The sequence below is a fragment of the Notamacropus eugenii genome, chromosome 2, assembly GCF_028372415.1.
Source record: "Notamacropus eugenii isolate mMacEug1 chromosome 2, mMacEug1.pri_v2, whole genome shotgun sequence".
NCBI classification, from domain to species: Eukaryota; Metazoa; Chordata; class Mammalia; order Diprotodontia; family Macropodidae; genus Notamacropus; species Notamacropus eugenii.
In genome coordinates this window covers 143,235,918-143,263,453 of record NC_092873.1, presented here as the reverse complement: position 1 = coordinate 143,263,453, position 27,536 = coordinate 143,235,918, and the positions used below count along the sequence as shown (strand labels likewise).

At 37.2% G+C, this 27,536-nt stretch overlaps 1 non-coding gene and 1 pseudogene across 1 annotated transcript; both read left to right on the top strand.

Moving 5' to 3' along the window:
* The first annotated feature begins 6,486 nt into the window (after nucleotides 1-6,486).
* On the top strand, nucleotides 6,487-25,295 carry LOC140522830 (protein DBF4 homolog A-like; annotated as a pseudogene).
* Nucleotides 20,055-20,182, top strand: LOC140530675 (U6atac minor spliceosomal RNA). The gene has a single exon (XR_011976103.1). It is a non-coding gene; the product is annotated as a U6atac minor spliceosomal RNA (small nuclear RNA).
* Nucleotides 25,296-27,536: the final 2,241 nt, after the last annotated feature.

Sequence of the window (27,536 nt, the reverse complement as noted above, 5' to 3'; positions counted from 1 at the left end):
CACAGGGGCTTCAGCAAGATATCTTAACATTGACATGGATACCAACATGGTTTATCTGTTGAATATGACTTTATCTTGCCACAGAAGTGGACCTCCTTCCTTTCTAGTCACATATTAATATCCTACAGCTTATTTATTCCCACCATGCATCTTTTCATTGTCTTTTGAGTGTTCTGTAACTACATTTCCTTGAGAATATGATATTTCATTCTTTACAGACATCTATAGCATTAAGTCAGTGACTCTTCAAATGCCACAATAAAAGGGAGGCTTATCCGTTAGGCCAGCCTTTTCATGCTCCCTTCCTTTCAATCGTCCTCACTTTAGTACAACTCCTACTCTCTGCCTTTTTGGTAGCTAACCAGATGACTCAGGTTTCTCCATGACTACACCATAAAAGCAGTGAATCAGCCAGAAGTTGCTTTTTAAAAAAAAAAAAAGACACATTCATTCCTAACATCCTTAATTGATTCCTAACATCTTTTTAATTGATAAAGAAAAAAGTGTTTTGGTGAGTAATTTCTTCTGTGGAAAGAAAAAAATTTTAAAAAGGAAAAGGATGCATATCTAAGTATTCCCGGCATTCTCTGTCCCAATTATTATGGTGATCTGGTAACTTTCTCAAGGTTACTTTTCCAAATAGCTCTTCCTCATTGGTAAGAAGCCTAAAGTGGCAGTTCCTCTCATTGACTCTGAGAGATTAAACTGTCAGTACTAAAAATGTCAAGGATATGTCAGGTGTCCTAATTTTAGCAAAATGAGATTCCCAACCAATGTCAAGGTTAACTGAAATCTCCTATTACAAATGCAATTTATGTACCAGTTGAAGCCCTGACCCATCTTGAGAGATGAGCAAAGTTCAGTCTTACAGCAAAACTACACTTGGGCTCCTTTGATAGACAAACATCAATTGGACGATTTCTTGCTAACAATAATCTCTATGGCTTATTGTGGTAAACTAGGTGGTGCAGGGTGGCTATAGTGCTGTCATAAAGATTCATCTTCATGAGTTCAAATCTCGCCTCAAACACTTACTGGCTATGTGACCTTAGACAAGTCACTTAATCCTGTTTGCCTCAGTTGCTCATGTAAAATGAGCTGGAGAAGGAAATGCAAACCACTCCAATATCTTTGCCAAAAAACCCAAATGGGGTCATGAAGCTTTGGACATGACTGAAACAACAACCAACAACAAAACAGCTTATTGCCCCCCCTGCAGAAGAAGCTTCCCCTGGATCCATCAGAATCTGGTTCTTTTTTCTAAACAGGCCCAGGCCCCTTGCAAGCATCAGCATTCCAACAATGAAATTAAAGTTTATTAACAGCATGTAAAGAAGACTCATATCTGAGACCCTCTAGCAGAATGCGATTTACAGCCATGCCTATAACTACAATCAAGTTCTGTCCACCCCAAAAGCTCAGTCACAATACCCACAAAACTCACAACACCAGCATGTGAAATATCAGCATTGTGAATAGTCAAAGACTTTGGTGAAAGGTAGCATGTGAGTCTCTTGGAGGGTCTACTTCCTTACTTGCTCTCCTTTCCATTTGTCTTGCCTTTCTCCCATGACATACACTCTATTACTATCTTTAAGACCAACGTGATAAAAGAGGGAGTTCGGAGCAGGTTATTGCTCCAGTCACAATATCCCAGCCAGGCAAATGTTAAATTTAAATTTCATTTTTCCCCCTGAGTTCTCCAGTACCCTTAAGGAGAATTGGGAAGTATCTAGATTCTCTGCTATTGATTTTCACCACCACTAATGGCACTCCTTTAATTGTAGGAGGTGGTTCCTTGTGCCCCAGGTCCATTTAACAGTTGGATTATCTTTTACAAAAGACTATTTACTTCAAAGGTATAATCACAAATGTATAAACTCACTCCCCTAACACATGGAAGGCATAATCCTCCTCCCTCCCCCCAAACCTTCTACAATATCAGTCTCTTAGGAAGAGAAGGAGATTAGGTTCACAATTGAGCTCCCTTCCTAAAGAGCATAGTCCCAAATTCCAAGTCCAAAACCCCACTCAAGCTCCAAGTTTAGGTATTCTGGCTTCTTGGGACTTCCCCTGGGTAGGCTGTCCTCACCATCCTGATTCCAAGATTTCCATGGCTCAAATTGATGGTCACATGAACATCACAGTTGACACTTGGAAGTGAGGAAAAACAACATACAACCAAAATAAATACCCTCAGTCTCATTTCTCAGAGTTAGGGTAAAAGAAAGGGAGAGAAGAAGAAGGAAGTATTTTTGTTCTTCCAAGTTCATCTGATAGTGACTGCATGAACTATGAACTTCATCCTCTGAACACAACACGAAAGAGGGCTCAGGAGAGAATGTGAGCCAAAAAACAGATGAGCAAAGAGTGACCAACTCAGTCTCATCAGTTTTAAAGACACCACAAGTTTTGATTACAAAGCCAATCAAAGGAGGCTACATCCTTACAAGTGGTAGAGGATTCAGAAGCCTCCATGTTAGGTTATCTGGGAAAGACCAGACAAGCCCAGGTTACACAGAAATGGTAGTCTATCCTTACTGCCTCTAGTTCCTTAAAACCTGCTTAGTCTTTAGCTCCTTCCAGTCCGGTTTCCATCCACACCACAGTACTAAAACTGCTCTCAGAGAACTGTTAATCAGACATTAGTTAGTCTGCGTTCTCCTTGATTTCTCTACAGCATTTGGCAGGCTTTCTTAATTTGACACTACTTGTTAATACCCTTGGTTTCCAGAACAGGCCACTCCTACTTCCTCTCTTAACCCTTTCTTCTCTGTCTCCTTTGGTAACTCCTCTTCCTTTGTCCATTCCCTTAAATGTAGTCCTTAAATGTAGTTATCCCCAAAGAACCTATATTCAGTCCTCTTCTCTTTTCTCTCTAGACCAGGGGTTCTTATCCTAGGGCCCATGAACTTTTTTAAATATTATGATAACTGTATTTCAATATAATTGGTTTTCTTTATAATACTATGTATTTTAGCTTATGAATTTATTCTAGAAAGAGGTCCCTTCACCAGAGTGCCAGAAAAGTCCACAACATAAAAAAGTTTGAGAAATCCTATTTCTAATCTTTCCCTATGCAATTTTATCTTCTCCCACAGCTTCAATTGTCACTCCCAAATCTATATTTCTGGCCCTTTTCTTTCCCTTGAGCTCCATAGGTAAAGTTTCACATGGACCCTCCACCAGTTCCTTAAAGTCAGTATGTATGGAACTTAATTATAATCTGCAATTGAATACAAAGAGTGCCTTGAGATCTCAGGCCCTAGTAGAGCTTTTCTCCTTTTGTGGAATCCCTGCCATGTTCACTTTAAGACAAGGCATTGATGATGAATCAGCAGAGTCTCAGCTGATGGTGCCATCCATTACTGGGTTGGGCCCTACAGGTCTTTTAATTGCTTTATTGACTCTTCACCTTACTAGCTATGACTGTGACTGATTTTGCTTGCCAGTTGGACCTCTAATGGCTTTGATGACTCTTCTGGTCTTGCCTTGAACTTCTCCTCTCCACCAACTGGTAATTGGGATATTCTGCCCTCCTCCTACCTGGTAGACCTTAGCAGTTTTTGGTCTGATTGCCATCAAAAAAGAAAAATATTGCCATCACTTGGGTCAGTGGAGGGATGGATCAGATCCTTTTTCATGTGAACTCAGTTCTAGCACATTGTATCTGAAGTGATCTGATCTTCAAGTATTCAATCAACCAGAAAAAGACTCCTCATCACTTCATAGCACAGCCCCCCACCCCCACCCTAGGTGTTGTATTGCAACCAGACAGGGAATATTGAATATATTCTATAAAATCCATCAGGAAGGTCAAATGAATTGGAATCAAAATGAGAATGCTAAGGCATGCTCTAAAGACTGGGCCTTTATATGCCAGTCCCTCCCCACAACTATACTGCAATAGCTTCTTAATTGATCCCTTTGACTCCAATTCATTTTACCCATTGCTGCCAAATAAATCTTCCTAAACCATGGCTCTAATTATGTCACTCACAATCAAGCCCCTTCACAGGCTCCCTGTTGCCTAGAGCACCACATCCAAATTCCTTAATTTCACTTTTAAGTCCATTCACAATCTGGGCTCAACTTATTTTCCAGCTTTATCTCATACATTTCTTTTGGTGTGCACTATGCTTTAGTCAAATTGGATTTTTTTTCTATTTCCCAGACACATTTCACATTTTCCCACCTAGATTAAACTCCCAGCAACATACCAGCTTCCCATTGAAATTCTCCCTATTTGTCAAGGCCCAGTTTGCCCATGAAGACTTTTCTGGTTTTCTCAGCAATAAAACCTTTTTTCCTTTTTCTTCCTAACTATCATACCACATTATTTTAGTCTCCCTTAAATCACTTATCAAATACTATCTTGTCTCATGACTAGTATTGTCAATGGCTTACTTCCCATAGTAGATTATAGCTCCCCAAAAGAAGAACTCTATTTTATTTACCTTTGTATCTGCTTCAGAGCCTAATACATAATATAAGAAAATAAAATATCAGAGTTTGATATGACCTTATAGATTATCTAGCTCAGTTAATCTCATTTTACAGGGCAGAAAACTAAGACCCAAAGAAAGAAAGCAACTTGCCTACAGTCAAGTTAGTGGTGGACCTAGCATTAGAATTTAGGTGTTTTGGATCCCAGTAGGCACAGAAAATTTTCTGTCTCTCTAGAGCATCTTTTATTTTTCTAATTGCTTTGTATTTATGAATTCAGCTATCATCCGTTAAAAATCATTTTGTTTCCTATTTTTAAATCTTATTGACATCTTTTGTTTTTATATCACATAAGTTTGCAAATAGATCCTTATGACAACCCTGTGAAATAGGTGCTATTTTTATCTCTATTTAGATGAGAAAGCTGAAGTAGATATGACTTGACTATGGTCATAGAGCTAGTAAATGTCCAAGACCAGATTCAAAGTCATAGGTTCTTGACTCTAGGTCTAGTAATCTATCCACTATGCCACTTCACTACCACAGAGAAAGAAGAAGAGTCAGAAAATCTGAAGTATCAATGTTGGCATTGGATAAATTGTCCCATTGCTCATTTGCTTTTCACAGGGTAAGGTAGCTCTGTTGATCTAGCGTACAGCTGGGCTAAGCAGGTTGCTAGGCTGTTGGGCTGGCTTCTTAAAATTCATGGTGCCTCTGGTAGATAGGTCAGGCTCTGTGCTGGTGATTCTCAAATCTATTTTTCCAGCCCTAACTTCTCTGTTGACCTCCAGTGTCACATTTCCAATTGTCTACTAGACATTTCAAACCACATGTCCTACAGACATTTCAAATTCTACTTGTCTAAAACTGAACTATGAGAAGCTAGGTGGCATAGTGGATAGGGTGTCTGGCCTGAATTCTGGAAGACTTATCTTCCTGAGGTCAAATTTGGCCTCCAGACACTTTACTAACTGTGTGAGGCTGGGCAAGTCACTTAACTGTTTGACTCAGTTTCCTCATCTGTAAAATGAGCTAGGAAAGAAAATGGTAAATCATGTCAGCATCTTTGCCAAGAAAATCCCAAATTGTGTCACAAAGAGTCAGACATGACAAAAACAACTCAACAACAGCAAAACTTAACTAATTATCTTACCCTCTTAAAAAAGCTTACCCTCTTCCAGACTTCTCTATTACTATTCTTTGTTTTCTTTTTTAAAAATTTTTTTCATTTGCAGGGGGGTTATATTTTGAGTTCCTAGCTGTCCTCCTCCCTCTCTCCCAACCCCACATTAGAGGTCAATAGTTGATATCAATATATATGTGGAACCATACAATGCGTATTTCTATATATTTATTCTTTCTCTGGAGATAGATGTCATTTTTCTTCATAAGGCTTTTATAGTTGATTTGAATATTCATATAACTCAAAATAACAGTTATTCACAGTTACTTTTTGAACAAAATTGCTGTTAGTGTATACAATCTTCTGTTTTTGCTCATTGCACTCAGCATTATTTCATGCAAATCTGTTCATGTTTTTCCAAAATCAACCTGCTCATCATTTCTTACAGCACAGTAGTACTCCATCATAATTATATACTACAACTTACTCAGCTGTTCCTCAGTTGATGGGCACCCCCTCAATTTCTAGCCTTTACCACCACAAAGAGAGCTGCTGGAAATATTTTAAAATAGAAAGGTTTTTTTTTTCTTTTTTCCCTGATCACCTTGAAAAATAGACCTACTAGAGTATTGCTTGATCAAAGGTATACAGAGTTTTATAACTCTTTGGGCATAATTCCAGATTGCTCTCCAAAATGGTTAGATCAGTTTACAGTTCCACCAGCAGTATATTACTGTTTCAAGTTTTCACATCCCCTCTCATTTTTGTCATTTTCTCCATATGACTATATATTGTGACATTTTAAAAGTTTGAGAAATATAATTTCTGGTAATTTAATCATTTTATTAATAAGGTCAGCATGTTTATTAATAAAAAGATGATAATTTGGCCATCTCTCTCTTACACCAAAGACAATCATGGCAGGTGAGTTCATGGTACATATGCCCTTTGGAAGAGTGGTGTTCCTAAGGGTGGCAATCAACCCTGATTGGTTAACAATTAATGAGAAAAAGAATATTATAATGAGGGCCTGGACCTGAACTTTGATTATGTCATTTAATTCTTAAGTTATATCCCCACCCTCCCAACCCCACCCCACTCCATCCCCACACACACACACATACTTGGGCAGTCTATTCAAAGAATTTATCCCCACCCAAACCTGAATATAGCATAGTGGTCCCAGACCTAGGTGGGGTCTGAACAAGTTAGTCCAATCTCATTATCATGATGTCCTTCAAGACACTTAACTTTTGAAATCAGGACTTTAAAAAATGGGGCAAATCTAGATCTCCAAAACTCATTGGTTATTAATAATAATTTTTCGTATGACTTCAGCTTCTTCTTCCAAAAACTGTCTGTTCATGTCCTTTGACAATTTATCAATTAGAAAATGACTCACAACCTTATAACTTTGGTTCAATACTCTATGTAGATGAAATATGAGCCATTTATAATGGAAACTTGCTACAAAAAAATTTCCCCCGATTTTCTGCTTTCTTGGCTACATTGGCTTTCTTTGTACAAAACCTTTTTAATTTAATATAATCAAAATTATTCATTTTACATCCCACAAATCCATCTCTTGTGGGGGTTTTTTTCACAAATTCTTCTCCTATCCAAAAATCTGAAAGGTAATATGCTCCATTTTCTAACTTATTTATGATGTTTCCCTTTAGGTGTGGTCATGTATCCATTTGGATCTTGTCTTGGTAAGTGATGTAAGATATTGATCTATACCTAGTTTCTGCCAGACTGTTTTTCAGTTTTCCTAGCAATTTTTACCAAATTGTGTGTTCTTATCCTAAAAACTTAGATCTTTATGTTTATTAAACACAAGATTACTTCTGTGCATTGCATGCCTACTCTATTCCACTAATATGCCTTTCTAATTTCTTAGTCAGTACCAGATAATTTTGATAACTGCTGCCTTATAATACAGCTTAAGATCCGGTACTGCTAGACCTGCTTCCTTTACTTTTTTTCATTAGTTCCTTATATATTCTTCACTTTTTCTTCTTCCAAATAATTCTGTTGTTATTGGTTCTAACTCAGTAAAATAATTTTTTGGCAATTTAATTGGGATGGAACTGAAGAAGTAGATTAGTTTAGGTAGAATTGTCATTTTTATTATATTAGCTTGACCCATCCATGAGCAATTGATATTTCTTCAGTTACTTAAATCTTACTATAATTGTATAAAAAGTGTTTTATAATTATGTTTATATAATTCCTGGTTTTGTCTTGGCAGGTATACTGCTGCTATTTTATACTGTCTATGGTTAATTTAAATGAAATGTCTCTTACTATCTCTTTTTACAAGACTTTGTTGGTGATATACAAAAATGCTATATACATGGGTTTATTTTGTACCTTACTACTGTGCTAAAATTATTATTTCAAACAATTTTTAGGTGAATCTGTAGAATTTTCCAAATATAATACCATCATATCATCTGCAAAAAGAGATAGTTTTATTTCTTCATAGCCCATTGGATTCCTTCAATTTCTTTTTCTTCTCTCATTGCTATTGCTAGCATTTCTGGTACAATATTGAATAATATTGGGAATAATAGGAATCCTTGTTTGACTCCTGATTTTATTAAGAAGACTTCTAGCTTATCCCTATTACAGATAATGCTTGCTGATGATTTTACGCAGATGCTTCTTAAATCCATTTATACCAGTGCTTTCAAGTGTTTTAATAGGAAGGAATGTTGTATTTTGTCACAAGCTTTTTCTCCGTCTATTGATGTAATTATATGATTTCTGCTGCTGTTACTATTGATATAATCAATCATATTAATAGTTTTCTTTATATTAAACCACTCCTGAATTCCCAGTGTAAATTCCACTTGGTCACAATATGTAATCTTTGTTATATGTTGCTGTAGTTTCCTAGCTAGTGTTTTATCTAGGAATTTCGCATCAATGATCATTAGTGAAATTGGTCTATAATCATCTTTCTCTGTTTTTGGTCTTCCTATTGTAGCAGCAAGCACCCTGACATGTCCAGGATGGCCTGCTAGCTCAAGTTCTTAGATCTGCTTTACTAAAAGGAAAACAACTTCTGAGGGGTCACAATCTTCTTTAATTACATTCACCAACAGAGAAAATACAAGCAGAGAAATAAAGATCAACAGACAGAGCTTCTGTCTGATATAAGCAATACATACATCACAGATCAACAGACAGATCCAACTGTCTGACCATTACATACAGACATACATACATACATACATAGTTACCAGAGAGAGAAGCACCAAAATCTGGATTTTCAAAGCCAGAGGGCTTCTTAATGTCTACCCAGAGTCTCATCTGGTCATATCACATGAACATTCTTCTAAAGCAAAGCCTCACCTCAGAGTATATGTGTGTGTGTGTGTGTGTGTGTGTGTGTGTGTGTGTGTGTGTGTGTGTGTGTGTAATTGTATATACGTATACAATTTTCAGAGCCAGAGAGCATGACCCTATGTCTCATTAATTAACAAAAGATGTGGGCCTTCCTATGAAACAAGTCTCCTCTAGTCAAACTTCCCTTGACGGACTCACCTGAGGCCTATTAATGGTCAGGGAAGATCTAAATCTCCTTAACATTAGACTGGTTTAGGAATTAGTACCATATTAGTTTCATAAAAGGAATTTGCGAGGACTCTTTCTTTGCCTATTATTCCAAGTAATCTATTTAATATTGGAATTAATTGGTCTTTAAATGTTTAGTAGAATTCATTCGCAAATCCATCTGGTTCTGATGCTTTTTTTTTTGGAAGCTCATTTACGGTCTGTTCAATTGCTTTTTCCTAAAACAGATTTATTTATATGTGCCATTTCCTCTTTTATTAATCTAGAAGTTTATATTTTTGTATGTATGCTTCCATTTCATTTAAATTGTTGAGTTTATTGGAATATAATTGGGCAAAACAACTGCTAATAACTGCTTTAATTTCATCTTCATTAGTGGTGTATTCATCTTTTCATTTTTATTCATCTTTTTCATTTTTGATACTAGTAATTTGGCCTGCTCTTTTTTTAATCATATTAACCACTGGTTGATCTATTTTATTGAATTTTTTTTTTCATAAAACCAACTCCTAGTGTTAATTATTAATTTAATTTTGTTATTCTCTCCTTTAGTTTTCAGGATTTCCAATTTGGGATTTTTGTTCTTTTTTATAGTTTTTTTTAATTGCATACTCTATTGATCTGCTATTTCTCTATATTATTGATGTAAGCATTTAGAGATATAAATTTTCCTCTGATTACTTCTTTTGCTGCATCCTATATATATGTGCCCTATACATCCTACATATGTGTGTGTCTCATTATTATCATTCTATTTTTAAAAATTATTTATTATGTCTATCACTTGTTCTTTGACTCACTTATTCTTTAAGATTAGGATATTTAATCTCTAATTAGTTTTTAATCTATGTTTTCATGGTCTTTTATTGAATGTCATTTTATTGCAGTGGGATATGAAAAGTCTACATTTCATATTTCTGCTTTTGTGCATTTAACTATAAAGTTTTTATGCTTTAATATATGGTCAGTTTTTGTAAAGGTGCTATGTACTACTGAGGAAAAGGTATATTCTTTTCTATTCCCATTCAATGCTCTCCAAATGTCTATCATATCTAGCTTATCTAAGATTCTATTCATCTACTTAACTTATTTCTTATTTATTCTTTGGTTAGATTTATATCTTGTTCTGATAGAGGAAGACTGTAGTCCCTAATTATAATAGTTTTGCTATCTATTACTAGCTGTGTATTTTCCTCCATCCATTTTTCCTCCACTGTTTATCCTTCTCTCTCTTTTTACCCTATCCCTCCTCAGAAGTCTAATTTACTCTGACACTATAAACAAATTAGGGAAGCAAGGAATACTTACTTGTCAGATTTATGGAGAAATCTATGACCCAACAAGAGATAAAGAACACTCAAGTGCACAATGGATAGCTTTGATTACATTATTGAAAGTTTTTGCACAAATAAACCCAATGCAACCAAGATTAGGAGGGAAGCAGAAAACTGGGAAAGAATTTTTGCAACTACTGTCTGTGATAAAATATATAGAGAACTGAGTCAAATTTATAAGAATACAAGTCATTCCCCAATTGATAAATGGTCAAAGGATATGAACAGGCAGTTTTCAGAGGAAGAAACTAAAGCTATCTATAGCCATATGAAAAAAATGCTCTAAATCACTATTGATTAGAGAAATGCAAATCAAAACAACTCTGAGGTACCACAGCACACCTATCAGATTGGCTAACATGACAAAACAGGAAGATGAAACATGTTGGAGAAGATGTGGGAGAGTTGGAACACTAATTCATTGTTGGTGGAGCTGTGAGCTGATCCAACCATTCTGGAGAGCAATTTGGAACTATGTCCAAAGGGCTACAGAAATGTGCATATCCTTTGACCCAGCAATATTGCTTCTAGGACTGTATCCCAAAGAGATCATAAAAATGAAAAAGTTCCCACATGTACAAAATATTTATAGCAGTTTTCTTCGTAGTAGTCAAGAACTGGAAATCAAGGGGATACCCATCAATTGGGGAATGGCTGAACAAGTTGTGGTATATGAATGTCATGGAATACTATCATGCTATAAGAAATGATGAACAGGAGGACTTCAGAGAGGCCTGGAAGGACTTATATGACTGATGCTGAGTGAAATGAGCAGAACTAGGAGAACATTGTACATAGTAACAGCCACAGTGTGCAGTGAAAGGATTGTTTCTGATAAACTTAATCCTTCACACAATGCAAGAACCTAAAACATTCCCAACAGACCCTGAGGCAAAATACCATCCATACCCAGAGAAAGAACTATGGAATTAGAACACAGAATGAAGAAGAATATTTTCTCTTGTGTTATGTTTTGTTTTGGTTTGCTTTTTCTCATGGTTTCTCCCATTCATTTTAATTCTTCTGTGCAGCATGACTAATGTGAAAATGTGTCTAATAAAAATGCATGTGTAGAACCCATATAATCCCTTCTTGGGGAGGGAGGAGGAGACAATCTAAGACTTATGGAAGTGATTGTAGAAAACTGAAAACAAATAAATTAATTTTTTAACAAAAGACTTCTGACCACTACCTCCCTAATCCACATCCCCTTGTAAGAGTCCCTCCTTTATCTTATCCTTTGGCCCTCCTATTTCTCTGTAAATTTGTTGTTGTTGTTTGTCCTTCATTCTCAAAGAGAACTATGACATTAGGAAGGTTATGTCATAACTTGCAAGTGGATCGGATTTAAATGAGGGAGGAATGGGCAAAGAACACTCTCATGTTCTCCTCCATGCCATCTGGGCTCAGTAGCAAAATGTAGATCAGGACAACTGAAGATGGCCCCTGATGTGGTGAGAGACCTTGGCCTTTTTAAGTGAAGGCCTTTCCCAGGTCTCAGACTGAGGCAACACACTATGCAGTGATGAAGGCTAGGTAAGAAATGAGGCAAAGAAAGACTTCTATTTACATTCACTCCCTTTCCTTCCTTCCTCTTCCCTTCTCTTTTTTTGCCTTCCCTTTCCTTTCTTCCTCTTCCTCTGTTCACATAGGGTATCACACACTTACCTGCAAGTGCTCAGCACAGAGGAATGTAAATTTTGATGAATGAAACCTAGCAACTTATATTGGAGTTTATGGGCTAGATTTCTTTCTTAAAGACCATGCCTTAAACCCAATTCACTCTGGCTCTCACGATAAGTCCCCCACTTAGTGGTCATTGTTTGGGTACTGATGGCTCAGAGTGAATGTAAATAATAATTGTTTCTGTTTTGTCCAGAAACACTGAGGGTCTTCCCCTTCCACGTTGATTTTTTTTTTTGAATTAGGTAAAAGATTACACTTGGTTTTGCTGGGTATTCTTGGTTACAAACCCAGCCCCTTAGCTCTTTGGAATAACATACTCCATGTCCTCTAGTCTTTTAACGTAGAAACTACTATGATAATTCCACAATATTTGAATTGTTTGTTTCTAGTCGCTTGTAGTATTTTCCCTTTAACTCGAGAACTTTGAAACTTAGATATAATGTTCCTGTGAATTTTCATTTTGAGATCTCTTTCAGGTGGTAATTGGTGGATTTTTTCAATTTATATTTTACCCTCTAGCTCTAAAATTTCAAGACAATTTTCCATAATAATTCCTTGAAGGATAATCTCTAGACTCTCTTTTTACTCATCACATTCAGATAATCCAACATTTCTTATGTTATCTTTTCTTGAGCTGTTTTCCAGGTGAATTTTTGTGAAATATTTAATGTTCTCTTTTTTTTTGTAATAATTCTTTTGATTTTGTTTTATTATTTCTTGATGTCTTATAAAATAATTAGCTTCCTCTGGCTCAATTCTAATTTTTAAGGACTTATTTTCTCCAGTAAGTTTTTGAATCTTTTTTCCAGTTGGTGGACTTTCTTTTCATAATTTTCATGATTTTCTTGTGTTATTCCTGTTTCTTTTCCTAATTTTTCCTCAACATCTCTTATTTAATTTGTAAACTCCTTAAGTTCTTCCAAGAACTCTTTTTGGGCAGCTGAGTGGTACAGTGAATAAAGTTCCTGGCCTGGAGTCAGGAAGACTCATCTTCATAAGTTCAAATCTGACCTCAGGCACTAACTAACTATGTGACCCTTGGCAAGGCACCTAACCCTTTTAGCCTCGATTTCCTCGTCTGTAAAATGAACTGGACAAGAAAATGGCAAACCACTCCGGTATTTTAACAAGAAAACCCCAAATGAGTCACAAAGAGTCAAACATAACTGAAACAAATAAGCAAGAACTCTTTGGGAGCCTGTGACCATTTTGCATCTTTCTTTAAAGTTTTAAAAGTAACTATTTTGATTTTATTGTCTTCTCCATTTGAACTTTGATCTTCTCTATCACCATAGTAACTATGCGTGGTTCTTTCTCTAGCATTACTCATTTTTAACAACCTATTTCTTAGCTGTTAACTTTAGTAAGGGTCAGGTTCTTCTCCCAGGGTGTGGGAGATAATATCTCAGGCTTCAGGTTTCTCATACTGCTGCTTTCAGAGCTCTGTCTGGGGGTCTTGGACTTTTTGGTTCTTCCGATGTGCTATGATCTGATAATCCTTTAATATAAATTTTAGTAAAGGCCAGAGCTTGAAGAGTATGGATCATGATAATCCTTGGATAAAAACTGTAGATTTTAGTGAAGGCCAGAGTTTGAATTAAGAAGAGCCTGGACCTAATAGTCTCCTTTGCTATCTTAAGTAAACTCAGAGAACGTCTTTTGGTGTCAGTGAAGCAAATGGGCTGACTTAGTAGCTTCCTTTCCAGACCCTTCTCCTGGCATCTTAGTGATAAGGAAAAACACAGATGTCCTGGGTTGTAATTTCAACTTTGTCAACTCTGGTAAGATACTCTTTCTTGTGTCCACAACTTCAAGGGCCTGTTTATGACAGGATATCTGTCACCAGAATAATGGAATTTTCTCCTTATCATATGTCACAGAGACATATGCTACAGCAAGGAAATTCACACAGCTTGGGATTATAAAACCAATTAACACTACTTTGTTAATTGTTTTACTAAATTTACAATTTGTTCAACTGAGAGAGTTCCTTTCTCATGGTAAAATGTATGTAAACCTGAAGATTTCTGTACCAGGTAGTCAGATAATTTCCTGACTCCATAATGCATTATGTTACTATTTTCTTTAAAGGGAATTAATTAAACAATAACGCATGCCTTTAGCCTGATACTGTTTCTTCATCCAAGTTTTCAGGTGGAAACGTGGTCAAATGTGGTCACTGTTCCTCCGACTCACATCTTGGTCTATGAGTGACCTCAAATACGCATCTCCACTGCTGAACCACTACCAAGGTACCACTGACACTGCAAATGCTCTCACTCACTGCAGTTCTGGAACACACCTTAGGCCTCACCACCATCCTCTTACAGCTAAAAGCAGCAGTTTGCCCCTCTGCCCTTTAACCAAAACCAGGGACTCATCTCTCTTGCTGTCACTAGACCCCCATACCTTCCATGGGATAAAAGTCCCCAGAGCTGCCACCCTGAGACAGCTACCCCCAGGACTTGATTTTTGTTGACTAGGGGGTGTCTGCACTTCATCTCAGGCCAGACCACCAGCATGGTAGGTCAGATCTTTCTTAATGTCCCCCAACTTGTCTTAGGTTAGATGACTGCTTTATCTAGACTTTTAATTATTTCTGCTACTTTAAAATTCACCTTGTAGCATTAAGTTACTTAGTGGGGAATTTGGAATAGCCAGGAAATTTTCTGCCTTATTCCAACATCTTCCCACAATCATCTATTTTCTGTTGAGTATATCACCACCTTCCTAGTCCTCCAGGCTCATAATCTAGTGGGCTCTTCACTCTCTCACATCCCCATGTGTAATCTGCTGTCAAGTTCTGTCACATTTACCTTAATAATACCTCTTAAATATGCCTCCTACTCTCCTCTGACCCTGCTACCTAAACCCCTGGACTATTGCAATAGCCTGCTAGTTGGTCTGCCTGACACACAAGTCATCCTCCACTCCTCTGTCAAAGTGATCTTCCTAAAGCATAGACCTGATCATGTCATTCCCCTACTCTTCAATAGACTCCAGTGGCTCCCTATCACCTCCAGCACCAAATATAAAATCCTCTGTCTGGCATTCAAAGCTCTTCATAACCTGCTCCCTCCCCTACCTTTCAAGTCTTCTTATGTGTTATACCCCATTATGTACTCTGCAATCAAGTGACACTGACCTCCTTGTGGTTATTCAAACCAGACATTCCAGATCCCAGCTCCAGGCATTTTCATTGACTATCTTCCATGAATAATATGTTTTCTCTCTTTATCTCCACCTAATAATTTTCCTGGCTTCCTTCAAGTGCCAGCTAAAATTCTACCTTCTACAGAAAGCCTTTCCCAACCCCTCTGAATTCTGGTGCCTTCTCTCTGTTGATTATTTTCAATTAATCCTGTGTTTAGTTTTTTTGCACATAACTTTAGGGATGTAAAAAAAAAAAGGAAAGAGTGTAAAGAATAATCAAGTGAAATACTTAACTAATTCACAACTATTTAAAAAGAAACCTAATCATCCCACAGTGTGAATTTCCAGGAAGGAAGAATTCAGACTTTGAAGCCGGGAGTTAGCTTGTGAAATAATCAGAATGTATTGAGTCAGGCAATGCTTAGAGATTGTGGAGATATCTAAGCTGATGGTGTTGTGAGAGGCACAAACAAGGTGCAGAATGCTGAGAGTTGCATTTTCTCAGTTTCAGCAGGGTTAGAAGAGAACTATACACCTACAATATGGCAGGACAGTAAGAGCTTTGACAGAGTGAACGATTTTTCCAAAAAGAAGATTCACTTAAGACTATCTTGACTTGTCAAGTTCTTTTTTTCAATTTCAACTTCCTATATTTATATATTATTTGAAGAAAAAAGTTTCAAATGATTTTTTTTTAAACTTTAACTGTGACATTTTAATAAGATGCCTACAATTCAGATATGAAAGTTTGAAAAATCCTGTATCTAAATCACAAAGTTATTGTGAAGAAAGTGTTTTGTAAGCTTTCAGCTTACCTAACTTTAAGCTATATAACTTAGTTACAATTCTTTTTATTTCTATTTGTTATTATCACTACATAAAAAGTTCTCATGCTTTCAATGGAGTTAAGGTAGAAGTGATCCAGAGATCACTTATTGTTATAATTGTGATGGTGGTAGTTGTCTTTCCCATTCTTCTCATCTGATATTTGATAGAATTGATAGAAAAGGTCCTGGGACAGATTGCTATCGTACTACAGTATACTTCTGTATGTCTAATGCTTGGCAAACTATTGTACAGGTGGACAGAAGAATTGCTTTTGGTAACTGAATTAAAGTTTGGGGATATAAGTTTATCCTCTGTGGCTCAATGAAAACATCTTTACAATTACTCCAGTAACAGCCAGGACAAGAGAGGTGATATGTGCCTCATCCTCTTCACATATTTCTTCACATTTTTGACTTCTCTTATTAGCTCTCTATATTTTGATAGCTTTGCCTTATACATCAATTACAGGCAATGAATATTACATATGGTGACATCTATTGCAACACTGTAAAATTTTTATGGATCAATGTTCTGTCCAAATAATTGTGTCATCAGCTTTGTCTTTAATGCTATGGTTCTAATAAGAGAAGGAAAAGAAAGAGAAGTGGAGAATGGAGGAGGAAAAGGAGGAGGAGGAGGAGAAGTCAGCATCAGCATTGTCATTGTCACCATCATCTTTTTCACCTGGATTCAGTTAGAAACAGTACTGGGACAAATCTCTATCCTACTATCATTACTTTATATTCAGTATTCTGTGGATTTTTGCACAAGTGGAAAACAGTTTCTTGGGGTTGAATAAATAATAAACTTATATTCTATAAGTTCAAGGAAAGCGTTCTTGGTAAAACTCCAGCAGCAAATAAAGGAATAATATTTTTCTCATTTCTTACGTAATTTTGACTTCTTTATCCAGGCTGGGTGATCTTGGGCAAGTCACTTAACCCCAAATGCCTCATCCTGGGTCATCTCCAGTCATCCTGATGAATATCTGGTCACTGGATTCAGATGGCTCTGGAGGAGAAGTGAGGCTGCCTTTTTCACTCAAAACAAAGTCAAGTGCAAGTCATGTCATCATTTCTCTGATGGCACGGTCTTCTTCAGCAAAGAAGGACAAACACACATGTACTTTGAAAGTTATTTGTTCTAAGTGACTTGGAAATAAGGAATGGTTGGTATGGAGATATCTAATAAAAATATCAATCATGAGTTTTTATAAATCAATGTTGTATCTGATGTATCAATGTCTGGGCAATAATTTAATCTATGATGATGGTATAGTCCTAATAATTTGCTGTTGGTTGAGTTCTCTAGGATATTTTGAGGTTTATATTTGTAACAAAGATTTGTCATCTACTAATCCATGAAAGATAATAAGCTTCTGATGGATAATTCTAGCGACTAGATCATGTCTTCTAGACAGTCAGCAGGTATTAAATCTTTACAGATTTCAGTGAGCTGTTACATAATCTCCATTGTTTCCTTATATAATATAAATTGATCACTGAGTTCAGGGTCCTTAAGGGTAACCCTTCTGAGGTTTCTTATGACAGTGATCTGGTTTTGATTGGCATTATAACCAATCTCCCCCTTCTCTATTTCTACAAACAATATGTTGTTTTCCTTTAAGTGTTTATGGATTTTCCCCTACTTCAACTATGAATGATTTGTATGAAAACAAGTAACTTACCTATATTTGGAGGAATCGTTAATTGTTCTCATCCTTTCGTAATAATCTTCTGTTAAGAAAGGTGGAATCAGGCTTACATCTGGTAGGATACTGACAATGTGCACTGCTGGTGATTCATAAACTATTTTTAAGCACTAGAGCCAATCATTATGGATATTATCCTTCTCTGCTACTTTCTTGTTTTGCAGAGAAGTTAGTTTCAATTACTTCCCTTAGTGTAATATGTTCTTTTGTTCATTATACTAGTGATCTACATTATGTTTTGGTTGTGATAACCAGAAATCTTCCACATCATTCTTTTTTCACAGGGTCTCTCTTATTTTTGAATTATTTGCTTCTCAAATCTATATAGTAAAGTTTTTGACTGATGCTGAATTGTTCATTTTTTTCTTTGCTTTACTTGTTTATTCCTTGTATCACCTTAATCTTTTGACTTTTAGTTTTAGTTGGTGATTAAGATGATATCAAAGAACTGGAAACAAAGCAGATACCTATCGAGACAGAGTCAAGATGGCACAGTAAAAGCAGGTACTTCCCTGAACTCTCCTCTAATGCCTTCCAAATACCTGTAAAAAATGACTCTAAGCAAATTCTAGAGCTACAGAACCCACAAAATGACAGAGTGAAACAAATCCCCAGCCTAAGACAACCTTGAAAGTCAAGAGAAAGCGTCTCACACTGGGCAGGGAATGGAGCACAGTCTGGTGTGGACCTCACCAGGCCAGATCAGGACTCCAAGGACTGAATCACTGGCAGCTGTGGCAGTTTCTAGACTTCTCAATTCACAAATGCCAAAAAGGTCAGTGAGAAAACTCTGTGAGACCCAGGTTAAAGGGGAACCTGGGTCTGGTCATGTCCAGCCCCAGCCCCAGGGTAGTGAGGGAATGGGGGGTGGCCCGGCAGTGGTAGCAGCAGAAGCAGAGGCTGCTTCTGGGCCCATAAACAGTGGGAGATTGAGCTGCTGATACAAAATCCCTAAAGCCTGAGACAGTACACCCGCCACCCCCAGCTCCCTGGAAGCAGAGTTCTAGCTTGACAAAGAGTTAGAAAGTCAATGTTTGACTGGAAAGATAAGCAAACATCATAAAAGAACTCAGACTATAGAATCTTACTTTGGGGACAAAGAAGATCAGGGCATACAACCAGAGGAGGAGAATCAAAATTCCTACAACAAAACCCTCCGAAATATGAATTGATGTCAGGCCATGGAGAAGCTCAAAAAAGATTTTGAAAATCAAGTAAGAGAAGTACAGGAAAAAATGGGAAGAGAAGTGAGAGTGATGCAAGAAAATCATGAAAACTGAGTCAACAGCTTGCTAAAGGAGGCCCAAAAATACCGAAGAAAATAACACCTTGAAAAATAGACTAACTCAAATGGCAAAAGAAATCCAAAAAGTCAATGAGGAGAAGAATGCCTTACAAAGCAGAACTGGCCACATGGAAAAGGAGGTCTAAAAGCTCACTGAAGAAAATAATTCCTTCAAAATTAGAATGGAGCAAATGAAAGCTAATGACTTTATGAGAAACCAAAAAATTATAAAATAGAACCAAGACAATGAAAAAATAGAAGACAATGTGAAATATCTCATTGGAAAAACCACTGACCTGGAAAATAGATCCAGGAAAGATAATTTAAAAATTATTGGACTACCTGAAAGCCATGATGAACAAAAGAGCCTGTACATCATCTTTCAAGAAAATATGAAGGAAAACTGCTCTGATATTATAGTACCAGAGAACAGAAATTGAAAGAATCCACCAATCACCTCTGGAAAAAGATCCTAAAAGGAAAACTTCCCACCTTAGTAGGCAGCCCAGCTAGAGCAGGAAAAGGATGTTACCTAATTTCAAATAAAAAGGAAGTAAAATATACTCAGACATTGGGGTGTATTTCTCCTGTCCCAAGTCTTGAATCAACATACACAGGAGGAAATACTTCACCTCACTCTAACTGTGATGGAAGTTCATTCAAGACTCCAGATCCAGTATGTATGAGCAGAAGAACATTATTAGTTAAAAAAGCTATCAAGGAACATGAATTCAAATAGTACCCTGTCAAATGCTTTATCCTGGGGAGTGAAAATTCTTCATATTGATGATGTTAAATACTATGTTGAACAAAAGAAAAAAAGAATTGTATCTGATCAAGAAATCAAGCATGTCACTAAGAGAGGGAAAGCAATTAGGTATTCAGAAAACAAAAACAGGAAGGCTCATGTTGTATGAAAGGAGAGAAGGTTAGCACTCCCCTTGATAAGGATGGAAGAGGTCCTAGTGGCCTTTACAACACATATACAGTTAAGGCATTGCCACCTACTCTGTGGCATCTAACCATGTTTTTAATCAAAACAACTCTGAGGTACCACATCACACCTATAAGATTGGCAAACATGACAGAACAAGAAAATGATAAATGCTGGAGAGGATGTGGGAGAGTTGGAACACTAATTTATTGTTGGTGGAGCTGTGAGTGCATCCAACCATTCTGGAGAGCAATTTGGAACTGTGCCCAAAGGGCTACAAAAATGTGCATACCCTTTGACCCAGCAATATCACTACTAGGACTGTATCCACAAGAGATCATAAAAATGGGAAAAGGTCCCACATGTACAAAAATATTTATAGCAGCACTCTTTGTGGTAGCCAGGAACTGGAAACTGAGGGGATGTCCATCAATTGGGGAATGGTTGAATAAATTATGGTATATGAATGTAATGGAGTACTATTGTGCCATAAGAAATGATGAACAAGAAGACTTCAGAGAGGCCTGGAAGGACTTATATGACCTGATGCTGAGTGAAAGGAGCAGAACCAGGAGAACTTGGTGCACAGCAATGACCACAGTGTGCGAGAGTTTTTTCTGGTAGACTTGGAATTTCGTAATAACGCAAGAACTTCTTAAAAAAAAAAAAATCCCAATGGTGGTTCTCTAAGGCAAAATGCCTTCCACACTCAGAGAAAGAAATATGGAAGTCATTCGCAGAATGTAGCAGATCATGTTTGTGTGTGTGTATGTTTTTGTGTATCATGGTTTTATTTGTTATATGATTTCTTCCATTTATTTTAGTCCGACTACATAGCATGACTATAGTGAAAATGTACTCAATAGGAAAGTATATGTAGAACCTATACAGAATTGTATGCAGTCGTGGGGAGGGAGGGGGGTAGTGGGGGGTAGGTGTGGGAGGGATAAAATCTCAATTGTATGGCAGTGATTGTTAAACATTAAAAAATAATAAAAAAAAGAAAAAAGAAAAAAAAAACAGGAAGGCTCAAAAAGCCATTTGTAAAGATGGAAAATTCAAGCCACCATTACAGACCATTTTACCTTCAGCTGTCCAATATAGCTGTTCTGTTCCTAAGCTCTGCAGTCCTTTTGACTTGGATAAAACATCTAGTCTGCTAAACAAATACAAGCTAAACAAAGTACCACAAGGGGCTGTGAAGCTGATTGAAAGGTGCTGCTCTCCCACAAAGCCCCTGCCTCAGAGAGAACAAGAAGAAGGGATCCTGCAAGTGCCACTCCCAGAGACCCAAGGCATTCTAGGCCCATCTTCTAAGTGAACAACATAGACACTGTACACAAAGCATGCAGTATCAAGTTGCTGACGACATCATATCCAAATTGGTGTATGCCTTTGTAGGATACAAAAGTAATATATCCAGAAGAATAAAATGGAGTATTGGATGTTTTGCTCTCATCATTGGAAATACTTTTAAATCCTGAAAAACAGTTGAAATTGCACTGTATTTCACCAAATAATTCTCAGAAAAATACTATAAAACAGGTGATAAAACAGAATTTCCAATATCAAGAAAGCAGGGATCCTTCACAGAAGGTTGCCTTCAGTTCAGAGCCAATAGTTTCATTTGCTTCATGCAGACCATGTCCTTACAACTCAACAAGCAAATCTGGAGAACATTTGGATTGTAGAAAATCTTATATAATAAATCCAGCAAAAAATTAAGCTGGATTTGGTACAAGTACCTCTGAATAAAGATACTCAGGGAAATACTCCTGAAGTTTCTGACTATAAACTATAAATGAAAAAGACTTAGAAGACCTAAAAACAGAATGCTGCTCATATGTTGTAAAGACATTTTTGCACATTTATGATTTTGATGAAATAGAAAAAAATATGTCTCAACTAAAGCAAGTCAGATAGTATGATTTTTCCAAATACCCATCAGAAATAAAAAGGACTAGTTTCTCACTTGGTAATGGTTCCAGTCTTAGAGTTATTAGCAATTCACCAGAGCAACCTACTGGTCAGGCCAAGACAATACCCATAGTCATCCTGGTGAAAAATCCAAAGAAGCAGACTTTGAAAGTACAGACAGTTTGCCTTCAAGAAAGCTGCATGAAGGCAGTAGAAAGACGCACATACACATAGCTCTGAACCCACAACCCATAGAACATCTGTAAATAGCAACTCACTGCGAATTCTGCAGCACCAGAGGCCATAGAACATTGGAGTGAAGGAGATTTCTGTTCCAGAGGGACCTCCAAACCTCTCGCAAAAGGTCCTTTGCACCACGGACTGGGCGCCGTGGACTGGGCGCCGTGGACTGGGAGCCAAGCACAGCCCTGCCGCGGCCGCGGCACCGAGAGGAGCTGATCCGAGCAGGCTTCAGGGACAGTCTCCAGCAGCCACGCGGGTGCCTTCACCCACAGGTGACAGGGGTCGGTGAGAGGGTCTCTTTGGCAGGTCAAGAGGGGAGTGGGGTGCCCCCATAACTCAGGCCCCCTCGGGAAGCAGCAGCGGAAGTGGGAGCAGACCGGGACTCCCCAACCAGGCAGGAGCCTGGATCCATTGTTGAAGGTCTCTGCATAAAACCCCTGAGGGAACTGAGCCCATGAGGCAGCCCTGCCCCCACCTGAGCACCTGAACTTAATCTCACACTGAATAGCAGCCCTGCCCCCGCCAAAAGCCCTGAGGCTGGGAAGCAGCATTTGAATCTCAGACCCCAAGCGCTGGCTGGGAGGATCTGGAGGTGAAGTGGGTGTGAAGAGAATATTCAGAAGTCAAGTCACTGGCTCAGAAAATGCCCAGAAAAGGGAAAAGAAATAAGACTATAGAAGGTTACTTTCTTGGTGAACAGGCATTTCCTCCCTTTCTTTCTGATGAGGAAGAACAATGCTTACCATCAGGCAAAGACACAGAAGTCAAGGCTTCTATATCCCAGCCCACCCAATGGGCTCAGGCCATGGAAGAGCTCAAAAAGGATTTTGAAAATCAAGTTAGAGAGGTAGAGGAAAAGCTGGGAAGAGAAATGAGAGATATGCAGTCAAAGCATGAACAGCAGGTCAGCACCCTGCTAAAGGAGAACCAAAAAAATGCTGAAGAAAATAACACCTTGAAAAATAGGCTAACTCAATTGGCAAAAGAGGTTCAAATAACCAACAAGGAGAAGAATGCTTTCAAAAGCAGAATTAGCCAAATGGAAAAGGAGATTCAAAAGCTCACTGAAGAAAATAGTTCTTTCAAAATTAGAATGGAACAGATGGAGGCTAATGACTTTATGAGAAACCAAGAAATCACAAAATAAAACCAAAAGAATGAAAAAATGGAAGAGAATGTGAAATATCTCATTGGAAAAACAACTGACCTGGAAAATAGATCCAGGAGAGACAATTTAAAAATTATGGGACTACCTGAAAGCCATGATCAAAAAAAGAGTCTAGACATCATCTTTCATGAAATTATCAAGGAAAACTGCCCTGATATTCTAGAACCAGAGGGCAAAATAAATATTCAAGGAATCCACAGAACACCACCTGAAAGAGATCCAAAAAGAGAAACTCCTAGGAACATTGTGGCCAAATTCCAGAGTTCCCAGGTCAAGGAGAAAATATTGCAAGCAGCTAGAGAGAAACAATTCAAGTACTGTGGAAATACAATCAGGATAACACAAGATCTAGCAGCTTCTACATTAAGGGATCAAAGGGCATGGAATAGGATATTTCAGAAGTCAAAGGAACTAGGACTAAAACCAAGAATCACCTACCCAGCAAAACTGAGTATAATACTTCAAGGGAAAAATTGGTCTTTCAATGAAATAGAGGACTTTCAAGCATTCTTGATGAAAAGACCAGAGCTGAAAAGAAAATTTGACTTTCAAACACAAGAATGAAGAGAAGCATGAAAAGGTAAACAGCAAAGAGAAGTCATAAGGGATTTACTAAAGTTGAACTGTTTACATTCCTACATGGAAAGACAATATTTGTAACTCTTGAAACTTTTCAGTATCTGGGTACTGGGTGGGATTACATACACACACATGCACACACGCACACACACATAGAGACAGAGTACACAGAGTGAATTGAAGAGGATGGGCTCATATCTTTAAAAAATGAAATCAAGCAGTGAGAGAGAAATATATTAGGAGGAGGAAGGGAGAAATGGAATGGGGCAAATTATCTCTCAAAAAAGAGGCAAGCAAAAGACTTATTAGTAGAGGGATAAAGAGGGGAGGTGAGAGAAAAACATGAAGCTTACTCTCATCACATTCCACTAAAGGAAGGAATAAAATGCACACTCATTTTGGTATGAAAACCTATCTTACAATACAGGAAAGTGGGGGATAAGGGGACAAGCAGGGTGGGGGGGATGATGGAAGGGAGGACATGGGGAGGAGGGAGCAATTTGAGGTCGACACTCATGGGGAGGGACAGGATCAAAAGAGAATAGAAGTAATGGGGGACAGGATAAGATGGAGGGAAATATAGTTAGTCTTATACAACACAACTATTATGGAAGTCATTTGCAAAACTACCCAGATTTGGCCTATATTGAATTGCTTGCCCTCCAAAGGGAAGGGGTGGGGAGGAAGGGAGGTAAAGAAGTTGGAACTCAAAGTGTTAGGAACAACTGTCGAGTAATGTTCTTGCCACTAGGAAATAAGAAATACAGGTAAAGGGGTATAGAAAGTTATCTGGCCCTACAGGACAAAAGAGAAGATGGAGACAAGGGCAGAGAGGGATGATAGAAGAGAGAGCAGATTGGTCATAGGGGCAATTAGAATGCTTGGTGTTTGGGGGGGGAGGGGACAAAAGGGGAGAAAATTTGAAACCCAAAATTTTGTTAAAATGAATGTTAAAAGTTAAATAAATTAATTAATTTTAAAAAAGAAAGCTGCATGAAGAAGTCAAAATATTATTAGAGAGAAACAAAAAAAGAAGTCATCAGAAGAGCATCGAATTACATTTAAAGAACAAAGCAGAATTTCCTGCTATAAAAGAAGAAAACAGTATTTGTAGTTCATGATATAGTCTTTAGTGGAATTATTTCAAACCACTGAAGACAGTTCTGAGTTTCTGGGTTTTACAAGCTATTCTGATAACCACAGTTCATGTGACATGTTAGTGGTTTGGGAGGAAGAAAATGGGAGTAGCTTGTTTTCCATGTTTCTCTCCTCACTATCTTCTGCCACCATGTTTACTGAGTTTTAGAGGAGTTTTTTGTTTTTAATTTGTATTTTTCACAAATGGTGAAGATTATATACCTGAAAATACTTTTATATATGTATATATATGTATGTTTATACATATATAAAGCCTTGCTTTATTATTTGCATGTCATCTGTACATTTTAATAACCAAATGTAAATATTAAGAATAAAGATGATTATTAGTATTTTCTTTACAAATTAAGTACTTTTATATAAGTAAATGCAACTGAAGTTAAGGTGTCTGCTGCCTCTCGCATACTGTGTATGTAATTTTCTAAATAAAACTGCTTCTGAATGAGCAACTAAATATAACTTGCAACTGCAAGGAAAATGACTTGACTGGAGAAAGCGATTTTGAGTAACTGTAGAATTCATCTAAAAACTTAGTGTCTCAGATTTGGGTGCTACAATTAAATTTATTTAAATATTAGATCTGGGACAATATGCATACCACTGAAAACTACAAATCATGGTAAAAGAGCATATTTACAAATTACAGTGTGCAAATTTGTGAGTGCTGCCTCAGGAGCTGTGTTTCATATCTGTTGACTGATATTCTAAGGTATGTCACATCCATCTGTCCTTTGATTTTATTGAAAAACTGAGTATATGCCAGTACAATTTTTTTAAAGACTGCTTTAAAAAAAAGGGAAAACTCTTAGGAATATTGTAGCCAAATTCCAGAGCTCCCAGTTCAAGGAGAAAATATTGCAAACGGAAAGAAATAATTCAAGTATTGTGGAAACACAATCAGGATAACACAAGATCTAGCAGCTAAGGGATTGAAGGGCTTGGAATATGATATTTCAGAGGTCAGTGGAACTAGAATTAAAACTAGGAATCACTTACCCAGCAATCACCTACTCAGTATAATCCTTCCAAGGAAAAAATTGACATTAAATGAAATAGAGGATTTGCAAGCATTCTTGATGACAAAAACCAAAGCTAAATAGAAAATTTGACTTCCAAATACAAGAATCAAGAGAAGCATGGAAAGGTAAACAAGAAAGAGAAATTATAAGAGACTTATAAACTTGAACCATTTACTTTCCTATATGGAAAGATGATATTTGTAACCCAAGAGACCTTTCTCAGTATTAGGGTAGTTCGAGGAAATAGATAGAGAGAAAGAGGGAGGTGGCACAAGGTGAGTTGAATATGAAAGAATGCTATCTAAAAAATAAAACTGAGTGAAAGAAGAATATATTGGGAGAAGTTGAAAGGGAGAGATGGAATATGGTAAATTATCTGACATAGAAAGGGAAAGAAAAAGGTTTCACAATGAGAGGGAAAGGGGGGAGGTGAGAAGGAATGAGTGAACCTTACTCTCATTGAATTTGGCTTCAGGAGGTAATAACATACACACTCAGTTGGGTATATTAACCTACAGGAAAGGAGGGGGGAAGGGTATGGGGGGATCATAGAAAGGAAGGCAGATTGAGGGAGGGAGTAGTCAGAAGAAAACACTTTAGAAAAGGGACAGGGTCAAAGGACAAAATAGAATAATTGGTGGAATAGGATGGAGGAAATATAGTTAGCCTTTCATGACATGACTATTTCATAAGCATTTTGCATAACTACACATGTATAATCTATATTGAACTGCTTGCTGTCTCAATAGGGGTGGGAGGGGAGGGAAGAAGGGAGAGAATTTGAAACTCAGAGTTTTAAAAACAAATGTTAAAGAATTGTTTTTACATGCAACTGGGAAATATACAGGCAATGGGATATAGAAATTTATCTTGCCTTACAAGAAAGTAAAGGGGAAGGGGATAAGAGGAGAAGATGATAAAAGAGAGGGCAAATTGGGGGAATGGGTAATAAGAATGCATGCCATCTGAGGTGGGGGGAGGGAAAAGATGGGGAGAAAATTCAGTGATCTTGTGGAATCTTGTGGATTCTTGTGGAAATGAATGTTGAAAACTAGAAATAAATAAATTTAAATCTAAGTAAATAAATATTAGCTCAAAAAAGATCAATGTATTTTCTGTTCATTAGAAATGAGATTAGCTTTTGAGTGCAGTGGATTTCATTATAAAACTAATTTTTTTTAGAGTAGATTCTCATCAACTGAGGATTAAATAAATTGTTGTACAAGAATTAAGGTAATTTGCTATGTCTTAAGAAATAATTACTATGAAGATATGTGGAAGATTTATATAAACTAATGCAAAGTGAAGGAAGTAGAACCAGGGAATACACAATGACTATGCAGTGTAACTGGAAAGAAAAAAGTTGAATA